This window comes from Aristolochia californica, unplaced genomic scaffold (assembly GCF_029961685.1).
Source record: "Aristolochia californica isolate CCGP_79_NKW_82.1479 unplaced genomic scaffold, dmAriCali1.0.hap1 SCAF_5, whole genome shotgun sequence".
NCBI classification, from domain to species: Eukaryota; Viridiplantae; Streptophyta; class Magnoliopsida; order Piperales; family Aristolochiaceae; genus Aristolochia; species Aristolochia californica.
Genome location: NW_027182214.1, coordinates 2,136,190 through 2,145,476, shown reverse-complemented (window position 1 = coordinate 2,145,476; position 9,287 = coordinate 2,136,190). Strand labels below are relative to the sequence as shown.

The window sequence follows — 9,287 nt, the reverse complement described above, 5'->3', positions numbered from 1 at the left end:
AAGCCAAGTGCGTGTCCAAAACCTGGATGAGTATTATATCGAATGCAAGTGGTTGACGGCAACCGTTAACGAGGCTGGGCTTGTTCTTCCGTGATCACAGGAACTTTCAGTGGAAGTATGCATCTCTATCAGAAGACGCAAGCCAATCTGGAGGTCTGAGTCTCGAGTTTTTACCCTGCTATAAAGAAAAACAATTTACTGTTGAAAGTGCTTGCAATGGGCTAGTTCTCTGCTCAAAGTTATTTGATTATTGCGATTTCAGAATCATGAATTACTATCTGTGTAACCCTCTTACGAAGCAATAGATTGAGATTCCAGAGAGACGAGATCTGTGGCTGTTCCGTCCGCTCCCCACAGCTTTAGTTTTTGATCCCTCCATGAGACAAGAGATTGAAGTTTTCTTTGAAACTGGAAAGTGGATTGTGTACACAACAGTACATGAAAAAGTACCAAACACATGCAATCATTGTACCATTGCCCATTTATTTGAATGGACTTTTGTAGAGAATATGTGATGCAGAGAATCTGTTGTGTTTGGAGATTGACGAAAAGAGATTCGTTCCCATCAAGCTGCCGGAGATGACAAAGAATGAAACTGTACTTGATGGTAATCGACGGCTTCCTCTATTTCATCAGAGCCCATGAATCCGGTGAACGAACCCAGATGCTAGAAGTTTGGAAGCTGGAGGACAATGCAAGTGGAAAATGGGATCTGAAGCTCGAAGTTGCCACAGATGCCACTACAGGGAAACTTCCTTGCCGCAGTGACTTCCGTTGGCTCTACTATGCGACGGCTCATCGTCCCGATTCAGAGGCAATTTTCTTTGCTAGGATACCTGAGAGGGACTGAGTGGAGGAGGAAGGGGTGGAGATTTTGAAGTATAATCTCACAGACAAGAGGCTACAGAAAGATTGCATGCCTTCGAAAGATGATGTGTACGGTATATTTGAGGCCTTTGTCTTCCCCCGGTTCTTGCCGTTCTCGCCTCAGCCGTTTGAGTTCTCTCAATGGCGGCAACAAAACCCATCTTGATCGAATTTATACCAGTCACGGAGGGCTCAATGACGCCAAGGCGACTGCGTGTTTTTAAACAACTCCTTCTATGACTTCTTCTGTTTCAATGGAATTGTCTAATCATGGCAGCAATTTTTCAGTCGGCTAAGACGACTTAATCTCGTCTCCAACCTTTTGCCTGTACGAAAACGTATGTAAATAGCCGATTGAAGTTAATATTTAAATTTCATATTTTCTTTTAATAAATTAAAGCCTTTGGGACGTTCTCGTTGTCAAATCCTGGAAAAAGCTCGCCACTTGCCGGCGATATCTATGCCAGCCTTCTCGAGTTTGGAGCTTCCTCTCGATTCTGCCTTGCTTCGTTCATCAAATAACGTTAATAATTTCGATGTTTGTACGAGGAATTAAAGACCGCCTGCATCAGATTTTCCGCCTATCCTATCCCCATGGCCGGCATTTCTATGAATTTAAAGCTCTGCTCCTGTTTGCCGCAATGTCCTGCACCTTCTCTAGAGGTTGTACTTGCGGGTACGAACAAGGAGATTGATTGGTGCAGGAACACCCCAACAAAAACCTCTTACTCTTACAACCATGAAGAGATGTCTGGTTCTGTTCTTGGTTCTTTTCGCACTCAGTTTTAATGACGCCAATGGAGATACAGATCCCCAAGATGGTAAAGATGTTCTTCTTTTAGTTCTTGCTTTTTTCCCTTGGCGAAAGCAACTTATTTTTCAAAATTCAATACCCTTTTTCCTTTTCTTTTTCTTGTTCTATACGAAAATTTTGTTTCTTTGGTACTGGCTACACAATTCTTGTTACTATTATGCAGCTGCTGCAATTCTGTCTGTCAAGACGTCATGGCAGAATACCCCACCGAATTGGGGAAATTCTAGTGATCCTTGTGGGGAAGAGTGGGAAGGAATCACCTGCACTAGGACAAGAGTGACTTCTCTGTATCTCTCTTACTCTTTTCGTTATGATCTTCCCTCATTGTTTTCTTGTCTTTTGAGGAGAAAAAGGGTGACAATCATTTGTATTGGGTGTTTTCAGGTGGCTATCAACAATGCGCCTCTCAGGCACTATCTCTCCAGACATTGGAGGACTTACCGAGTTGCAATCACTGTGAGTTTCTAACTGAAGTTGAACAAATCGATATTAGAACAATATCCACTGAGCATAACATTTCATTTATAAGTACTGGAGGATGTTTCAGTATATCACAGTCTTAATCCATCCCAAATAATCCTCTCTTGACGTAAACAATTCATGGTTTGGCATGCAGAGATCTGTCTTTCAACCCAAACCTCACAGGTACTCTGCCTCCATCAATAGGGAACCTCAAGAATCTTACCTTTTTGTAAGTTCATGTTGACTTCAAAATTTTTATCAGTTTCTACCATCCCTTTTATTTTGATAGCTTCTTCTTTTTCTCTCCCCTCCTTTCCAGGATCTTGGCTGGTTGTAGCTTCATTGGTAGCATCCCAGAGGAACTGGGGAGCCTCTCAGAGCTGATCTTCCTGTAAGTTCTTCAATATGGCTCTGGTTAAATTCTGCAGTAGGTTCAATGAACATACATGAGAGGAAACTTAATTGAATTCTCCAATGCAGTAATCTGAATTCAAACTACTTCAGTGGTGAAATACCTTCATCACTTGGGAAACTCTCAAAACTGTACCGGCTTGACTTGGCTGACAACAATCTGTCAGGGTCCCTCCCAGTCTCACCAGGCCTAGACCAGCTTCTCAATGCAAAGCACTTGTAAGTTATATCTGTATTCAATTTTTTCCTTTAATTGTATATGATTTTAAAAATATTTTAGTGTTGAGTTACCATAATTTTTTTTTTTTGCAGCCGTTTGAACAAGAATAAGTTATCTGGTAGCATTCCTTCTAAACTCTTCAGCTCTGATATGGTCCTGCTGCATCTGTAAGCTGCCAACAACCAATTAACATTCTGATTTCATTCTGTTTTATTTATCTATGAGTCATAATTGCTTTTCTCATTCCCACTTCTGCCAGATTATTAGATGAAAATCAACTCACTGGAACAATTCCATCCACACTTGGACTGGTTCGAACTCTTGAAAATCTGTGAGTAGCATTATCCTCAAGACTTTTTTTTTCTTTTCTCTCTTCTTATCTTTCTTTACTGTGCTGGGCAGCTTAGTCTAAGATTCATTTCTTCATGCAACAGTCGGCTCAACAACAATTTCTTAACTGGACCCTCTCCCAGCCTCAACAATCTTACCCAGATGATTGAATTGTAAGTGCTTGTTGGTAGCTCGAATATTGTGGTTCCTGAAGAAAGTTTGCTGACAATCGCTATAATGTCTTTCAGGAATTTAGCAAACAACAACCTTGCAGGATCAGTACCTGACTTCACTGGGATGAATTTTCTAAATTATGTGTAAGTTTGGAGTTTGGGGCTCAACTCAAATGTGTATACAGTTATTTCCAGAAGTACACACTTTACTGCCCCACAAATGGGAATTTTATTGAAACTTCGAGCAACAAAAAACTGTGTATAGAGTACGAAGAACCATAAGATGTTGAAATCAGCTATTTAAACAAAGTCTTAGACTTTCTTGCTTCTCTAATTAACTCATCATGTCATCGACTGCCTTCCAGGGACTTGAGCAACAACTCCTTTTACCCATCAGAGGCTCCTGTCTGGTTCTCAACTCTTCAATCTCTCACTACTCTGTAAGTTTCCTAGGAAGTGTTTTGGACTTAAAAGTTGAACCAATCCTTAATGGGTCTTATCCAAGATTCTAAAACTGTTGATTGGTACAGTGTCATAGAAGGTGGAAGTTTTACTGGACCCATTCCACAAGCACTTTTCAGTGCTCCACTACTACAACAAGTGTAATTTCAATAACCCTCAAGTGTTAATCAAAACACCACATCAAGTAGATGGTTTCACTAATCAAATTGCATCTATGTGTGGTCTATAACAGGAAACTGCGAAACAATTCTTTCAACGGGACGCTTGACATGGGAAACAACATCAGTAGCAATCTCATGCTTGTTGACTTGCAATTCAACAACATCTCCTCTGCTAATCTAAATTCAGGATACAACAACACTCTAATGTATGTTTTACTTGAAACCATTTCCTTTAAGCACTTAATGTATTGAGACATTATCCATATCTTATACTTTTTTCTCCCAATCAGTCTTTATGGGAACCCAATCTGCTCTCATCTCCCAAATCTTCAGTTCTGCCAGCAGCAACCAAAGAAACCTTACTCCACCAGTCTGGTACAATGTGTGAATAAAACATGCCCTTCAGATCAGAAACTCAGCCCTCAGAGCTGCACCTGTGCCTACCCATACGAAGGAGACTTCTATTTCAGGGCACCTGCCTTCCGGGACTTGTCAAATAGTAGCACCTTCCAGTCTTTCGAAAAGAGTCTCTGGACAGAACTGAACTTAACTGCAGGGTCAGTCTCTTGTCAGAATCCTTTCTTCAACAAGGATGGCTATCTTCAGGTTGAAACTGGTCTCTTCCCATCTCAAGGAATGTATTTCAATCAGTCAGAGGTTAAGAGAATCGGGTTTAGCCTCGCAAGTCAGATATTTAAGCCTCCCACTGAATTTGGACCTTACTATTTCATCTCATCTCTTTACAACTTCTCAGGTATAGATTCAGCTCCTCTTCTTCTGCTGCATTTTTGGATTGCTTACTGCATTTTCAGTCTGCTCTTCTAACTTGTAAAAGCTTCTTGTAGCTTATCAGAAACTTCCATGAATGATCAGACAGAAGAACAAGACAGGGTGCTGATCGAACTGGAATCGGTTACTGATCCTGATTCTGTTAAACTACTACAAACTTTTTAGTAATGATTCTGGAGGTTTTTGCTGGAAGAAGTATGAATGAAGCTTAATGCTCTCAGGGCCTTAAGACTGTTCTGTTTCCCTCACCATGGACCAACTACTCATTAGCTATTTTATGGGTTTACGGCCTCATTATTTTTTCTGGTCAGTAGTGATTTGTGATTAGCAGCAGTTGAGGTTCTTTACTGTTTTTATTCATTCCAAGTGAATTCTCAACTTGATGTATGAAAAAACATCATAAGGAAAAGCAATAAAATTCAGAAGAATCCTTAAATATCAGTATTGTAATAAAAATCCATGAGTAAACCAATTAAACAGTTAAATAATGATTCAAATTGGAATCTCTTCCTGGTATTGGTTAGACAAACTGCTTCAATTAGGTCTTACAATTCTGAAAGTTTAACCTTACATATGATTAAGACCAATTGCCAATTTTTATGAAGTTTATCATGTCATAAATGGCCTTGTTTGGTTAAGATGGATGGTTTCCTAAACTTGAACCTTCATTAAGGAGATGATTTTTGGAAAGCAGCTTGATTTGATGGTTCTACCTGGATAAGCCCTTATTTGAGGCCAAGGCTTGGTTTAACCCACTACATGCATCATGAAATTATTTCTTTTACCTCTTTCTTGAATGAAATCCACTGATAATATTTTCATAATAATCAAATGGCTAAACAACCTTATTAAAACATCTAAAATTTAATTATAAAATATTTATATAAAAATGTCATTAACTAATTTTATTTGATTTATTTTTATTTTTAATAAATATTTAATATTCTATTCACCATTATTTATTATCACTTAATTTATATGTAAATTCACCATTATCAAACCTTGTTTAATTTGACTCTTATGAGCTATTATGTTTATAAATGTATGTAAATTCAAAGTTTAAGGCAAAAATGTACAAGAAACACTTACACCTCACACAAAGAACATTTACATTTTTATAGTAGTCCATACTCTTATCTTGGATTGCGAAACCTTTTTCCAAGCATGTTTTCAAATTGGATTTAATTCACTATGTTCAGTGGCCAAATGACATCGACAATAAAATTTACCATAGGGGTCAAATTTAATGTTTAGGATGTTTAGATCCCTACCTAAAAGATTACTTCCAAGAACAGTTTCGACACTGTTTGGCCGTTCGAATAGTTTGTGTTATCATTTCTTGAATTGGACTTTAAATGTTGCACATACTTTCTCAACTCAGATGATTAACCACCAAGTGTTTGTTATCATTAAAATTGAGTTTATATGAGGATATTGAGATTGAAGGTCTCCAAACATTGAGTGATTTTTTTTATATTTAATGAGGTCAATAAAGTATTTTATTAAACCTTATTTAAAGAATTTCATTGAAAAGAGGGTAAAAATAATTTTTTATTTATTAGGTTTTATAGAAATAAACATATGTCGGTAGGCTTTTTAGAAATAAAAAAACTTTTTAGAGGGACTTTTTATATTTTTTATAATAGTATGAATTTGTTCCATTTGGTAAAAGCTATGGCATCTGATCAATATTTCAACTTCATAAAAAATACAAATTCTTTAAAGTGGTCAGATGCATCAAATAGCTATTTTTTGCGATTATGCCCTTTTAAAACAATGTATACAAGTCAATTCCAAAGAACAGGGAAAGTGAATAAAAAGGTGACTAAGTTCATAAATTGAAAGCACAATTAGCCAATCAAGTAGATAACATGTGTTACAAATTTAAATGTTATAAAGGTCTTGTTATTGCCTATAGTTGGAAATTTATATCCCATGAAAAACTAGAAATGTTTTTCCTAGGATACACATTTCCATGAAACTTTCAAATAAAAACCTATTAGTGCCTTACTAGGAAATTACATGGAAAATTTTAATTTTTTCCAAGGAAAATTAAATAGACATGTTAGTGCATTTTCTAGGAAAATAAATAAAAGTTAATAATCAATCTCACATATTATTATACTTATTCGATCAATTTTTAGTAAAATAAAATATCAAATACAATTTTTTATCTAATTATTGTACTCTACATAATTGTCCCACATTTGAGCTGCTATATTATTACATACATGCGATATAAATTACAGAATACCCTCCATTGGCCATTTCTTGTAGTAATGTAATTCCTTGTAGGATATTATGTCCTCTATTGGCTATTTCTTTTAGTATTGTAATTCCTTTATACTGTGAAAGGGATATAAAATAAGCACAAATACCACACATACATGCAGTGTCATCAAGGTGGATGTTGAATGTCCTTTAATTTAAATTTGCTATAAAAGTTATGAGCAAAAGGATTGACATTCCAAAGAGGATCACATTTCAGTAATAAAATTAGTGAAAGTAAATCAAGTTGAGTTCTTTTAAACTCTTCTAGCTCATTTTTCTCAATTACCAAGTTTACAAACCCATCAATATATAAGGAATTGCATCGGTTTTGAAGCATCAAGATGTTTGGCTTAAGAGAGCCACTAATCCTCTAGAGTCGTTATATAAAAAGAGTTTCAAATCCTCTTTCAAAGTTTAAATCAAGATAACCCTATATATACATACATAAAAAATTCTACTGAAGAAGTTCAAGAAAATAACAAAGTTAGTTCTAGTCAATAAATCACCATAGAATGCACGAGTCCTATCGATATATCTAGCATCTAAGGAAAAATATCTTGGATACACACATGGGTTCACATCACTTAGGATGAGATGCCTTGCATCTCATACCAGATCATGGACCTATGGTAGAATGAAAAGGTTGATCACATCGTACCGGTTTAGAAGATAGTATATTGTTGGCTTGCTAAGCAAAGCCTCTCTCTCTTTCTCTCTTCCTCGGAAGAAGCTACCTCTACGTTCTGAATCTCTTGCAATACAAATATACAGTTTGCAACCACCTAAGAAGACAACAACATAATTCTATTAAACTAACTAATAGGTTAAGTATTGGAAGCCAAAATACAATATAAACATTCAATTCCATTGCGAGGGTGTCAATTTGTAAACCATACAAGTTAGCAAAGGCAAGAGAAAGGCAATGCATGTGAGCCAACATATGTGGATCATGAGTTTAAGAAATATCACTCATTAAAAAAAGATTGATTATCACTATATGCTTGAAAACATGAGAACCATGTCCCTACGAGAAAACACCTGATATAAACGAACTTAGGGAGGAGTTTTAGATTGAAAAGAGCTTATTGAAAGCATTCACATAGAGTCAACGATTTGCTCATCTAAAAACAATAAATTTATAGAAATATTCTTCAAGACAAAATGAAATTATTAGATTTGCAATATTAAGTTTAATGTTCCATTCAATGGAAAGATCAATGTAGTAGTGCAACATTTTTTGCAGTTAATTCCATATTCTTTCCAGTATGTTTCATTTTCAGAGAGCACACAATACGCCAATTTTGAATGGGTACTAAACTAAAAAAGTGTTTACCTACGCATCAGGATCATTAAAAAAAAAGAAAAAGAAAAATGGCAAACTCACATTGCCCGATCTTGATCCTACAATTGTGTTTACAAGTGTGTAAGCTTGTTGGTAAATCCAACTAAAAACCCATGAAATAGAAAAACAAAACCTTGCTAACTAAGCAGAAGGGAGAGAGGGAGAGAGGGAGAGAGGAAATTGGAGGAGAGGAGAGGAAGAACAAGGGAAGGAACGAAATGAAAGGGGTTGATGAAGATCATAGAAGAGGGGGAAACCGGTGGAGAGGAGAGGTTGAGGGAGGGAAGGTAGAGGAAACGAAGGAGAGGGAAAGAGTATTAACTGATTGAGGACTGAAGAGAGTGCTAGGAGCAGGAGAGTGATAGGGAGAAATCTGGAAAGGAAGCGACTTTGCAGAAACGAATTAGGTCAAGGTGTCGAACATATTGGAGCCCTTCTAGGTAGGAGAAGGTTTTCTATATAGATATGTATTTCCTGGAAAAGTGGGGCACTAATGAATTCAGGAAGCACATTTCTACTTGGAAAGATTTTTCTTGCTTTTCCTGGAAAGGGCACTAATAGGGCCAAAGTGTTTAAAAATCTCGTTAGTACGTGGTCTAATACCTAGCACTATATATATAGTCATTTAACGTATAAAGGTCAAAATGAGTTAGCCCAAATTATATTATTATTTACTCAAATAAAATTTGGAGCTCAAGTGCCTTAGAACACAATGTCACAAGCAAACTCCACTCCACTCGATACTATCACAATCAATGAAATGTATTTCATGGAATTGAATAAATGTGGCTATTTCGTTTTTGTTTGTTTGTTTATTTGCTTCAACTCTTAACTTATTTTTACACTAGCATCAACACACAATACATATTAATCATACTTAGACTCACCCATGGGAGTGTTTTCAAAAGAGGCAACCATTCAAATGAGCCCAAACTTTTGAGTCCTTTTTGTTGATTGAATTAATTTTTGTAATTTTATTGATCTT

General features: G+C 36.4%; 1 pseudogene; it reads left to right on the top strand.

Moving 5' to 3' along the window:
• The first annotated feature begins 1,606 nt into the window (after nt 1-1,606).
• LOC137966336 (leucine-rich repeat receptor protein kinase HPCA1-like) lies at nt 1,607-4,854 on the top strand (annotated as a pseudogene).
• The last annotated feature ends 4,433 nt before the right edge of the window (nt 4,855-9,287 follow it).